Here is a 3,591-nt window from a genome sequence, read left to right as displayed (position 1 = left end):
GTTATTTGCAGTTCAGTTTGGAACAGAAATTCAAACTTGGCAAATAATTTATATATTGGCAAGAACACGTTTTCTTTCTTAATATAATTGAAGCCACCAGAAAAGAAACAATAATAACTGGCACCCAAACTTCATTTTAGTACAGAACTACCTCAACTATGTTCCATTAAATGAGAATGAGAAACAGACCATTCCTCAAAGAAGTTCAGCCAGAAAAGAAAAACTCAACTGTGCATAATTTCTGCTGATGGATTGCCCATTCTTGAGTGCTGGGGTGATTTCATGTTGATAGGCATTAAAATGTGATTATAATTGAAAACAAGAGGTGCCTGTGACACTAGAAAGACCACAGTTCAATGTGTGTCAGTATTAATATCTTAAACATTAAACTTAGAATGTTTCTTCTTTAATAGGTTAAGGGAAAGAGTCTTAAAAGAAACCATTTTGGCAAAATATTAACTACTACTAATAAGGTAAGAGCTACACACTTCTTATTACGGACCAGGTGTTATTTTAAATCTTTTTATTTATTAACTTATTTAATCCTCATGAGAACCCAATGAGGTAAAGATTGGTACTATTTTGAGGAAACTGAGGCACAAAGACGGCAGGTAATTTCTGTAAGGCCACAGAATTACCAAATGGCAGAAGCAGATTTCAGATCCAGGGGGTTGTGGTCCAAAGACTGTGACTTTAACCAGCATGCTTGGACAGCTCCTCTGAGTGAGGTCAAAAGCAAAAAAACAAAACAAAAACCCCAAACCCTTGAATCCACTGCAGTAGGTGAGTTCCTCCACTGTACCCTCCAAAGCATATTTGAGCCTCAAACAGTAGGCAATTGAGTCTAATTCCAACACCCCTATATTTTGAGTTCCTGGAACTCAGAGACTGTATAATGTTCAGGGAAGCCAATGTTGAATGACTCAGGTGTCCGGAAATGAATTCTAGCTTTCTCGGGTCATGACTAGATGTGGTGGAAATACTCAGACTATAAAGCAACACAATCTTTTATTTATAAAGTAGGTTTGCTCAAGGTATTTTTTGCATGCTACCATATTCTTCTCAATGTCAGTGAGGTAGGGTTCAACTGAATTTAAAAGCTGCTTCTCCAAGGAGTCTTTTCATTTGTTCTCACATTTGGGGATGATTCTGTCATCAGTCACATTGTGGGGCCAGGTGTTACAAGTAGCATTTTCACAGCCGTGTTCCAGGTTGGAATCTGTGACTTTGTCAATTCCTTCCTGAGCCTCTACTGACAACTTGCTTTGTCCAACCTCACCCTGGCTTCTCTCTCTCTTGCTTGGGAAGAGGGAGTAGGATTTTTTTTTTTTTTTATCTTTAGTTCCTCAGAGGCACCTAGCACAGGGCTCGATATGTAGTAGTTGTTCAGAAAATATTGGTCAAAACATATTTTTAAGTCAGTCATCATGTTACAGATGGACAAACTGAAATACAGAACATAAAACTCGACTGAAGTCATAAAACAAATCAACACCCCCAAATGCAATTTGGCATTTGCTCCTCTGCAAATATGGGATGTTAATGACTGATGTCCTCTCTCTAAAAATATCCAAAGAGGGGAGGAGATGCCACTGGTAAGGAAGGAAGGAACGGGACAATGAGAAGGGGGTCGTCGCTGTCACACAACAGCACAGCAGTGGTCCTGAATCATGGAGCTGATGTTCACACCTGGAACCATTTATAAATTCTTTTGAGAAAAGTTAGTCTAATAAATGCATCACCAGCCGGTAATTCATGAGCTCTACGCAGTAGTTGAAACCAAGGGGGTAATGGCCACAGCTGTCAGGCTCCAGATGCTCTGGGGCCCATCCCTGCCACATAGTCCCAATGTCCGCGTGGAGGAACGCTGTGAACTGGGCACATCACCACCGTTCACCTGGCCTGTATCCAGCAGCACCAGCTGCCTCTGGCCTGGAGGATGGCTGCTGCTGGCAGCACCGCGTTCCCCAGGCTCTGTGCGTTGGACCCCCAGCCAGCACACGTGGTCCAACCTCCTCTGCCTGTCTCCCCTGAATCTCCACGCAAGCTTTGAGTTCCCCAGCACACTGAATCCTCCCGAGAACGGACATCTTTCTGCAGTCAACAGAAAAGATGGAAAGGAAAGCACGCAGTGGAAAAGTCATGGCGTTTATTAATAATTTCTTTCTTTCTTTTTTTCTTCAATAAACGGGGAGGAAAAAGTCTTTGGTGACGCTCTCTATAAAACAGTCTATCTTGAATGGCGAAACCCAGACATAAAGTGACACAGGTCAATGAAGTAAATCAAGATCTATGGCTTTATATTCTCTTACAGGCTTACTCGCACACTTCAGGGATTAACTGGACTAAGCCATTAATAGTGTTGAATGAATGAAACACTCCAGAAAAGACCTGTGGTGACACTACAAAAATGATGGCAACGTGTTAGAAAACTGTCCCAAATGTACACTGCATACAAAACAAGGTATACTTTTTTTTCCTTTGCATTACAATTTGCCACCTAAAATAGTTTGTTTTCGGTGTCTTTCTTTACCTCTCCAAATATCATATACATATTTTTCCCTCAAAATAAATATACAAGGCTCATGACATGGTAACCAGGTCAGTTACATGGTCCTAATTTAGTGATAATTACAACCAAAAGGAAAGAAATGTATTCCTGTAGAACAGAGAACTACTGAAGAAATGAAATGGCCTTGGAGGCCTAGAAGGCAAATCATTACAAAACAAGTGACTCAAAGGCTAGCTTCACTTGTTTATAAATGAGGGTGAGACCATGCTAAGCTGAGGATGCAGCTTTCTCGATGGTTCCCACTTGTCCCTTGTTCCAGAAGATAACACAGCTTTCCTCATCTTCTTAATAGGACAGTGGAAGTCCCCAATTTGGGTGGTTCATCCAGTCTCCTGATATGGAACATACTAGAACTCTAGATTAGTGACAACTACAGACAGCCCCTGCTAAATAAAAATCATGGAGATAAAGTCCTTCGAGGTCCTAACATACAGCTGCATGTTGAATATATTAACTATTAGAAGGCCAGGACAATTTTGAGAGTTCATGGCAATAACTGGTATTTTTTAAAAGTGGAGTTCTGAGACCTGAGGGGCTATAAGACACTTTTAGGTCTGGGGAGTTTGCCTCAGCTTTTGGAACCATAATTCAGCTTGTTCAGCAAGAGTCTTATTCAGGGTCTCACCTGGCAAGGTTCACTGTCCTCTCCCCGCTCCCACCCTTTAAACAGTGTTGATTAAAATTTTATTAATTCTTAAATCAAGAGCTGTTCCCCCTTTACCTCCCCCCAAACAGTATAGAGGTCTATTCACATTCATTCATCTCAGCCCTGATTAAAGTTCAGTAACTTTGATGAAAGGCCACCGGCATAATATTCCTTCAAGTGACCAGGAATTCCAGAACCACTAAAACAAAGGCTAACATAGCCTCCTGTCGACGAGGAACAAGCACTCCAAAATGAAGACAGAAGGAAGCACCCAAGATTGATCCTTCATGCAGCTCCACTTGTAACAAGAAGAAATTAAAGTGTAATGTACACAAGATTCCAGGTACGAGAGCTTTCAAGTTCTTCTGAAGCA

Source organism: Hipposideros armiger, unplaced genomic scaffold, assembly GCF_001890085.2.
Source record: "Hipposideros armiger isolate ML-2016 unplaced genomic scaffold, ASM189008v1 scaffold_65, whole genome shotgun sequence".
NCBI lineage: Eukaryota > Metazoa > Chordata > Mammalia > Chiroptera > Hipposideridae > Hipposideros > Hipposideros armiger.
The sequence above is the reverse complement of the archived record's forward strand: the minus strand, read 5'-3'. Positions refer to the sequence as shown.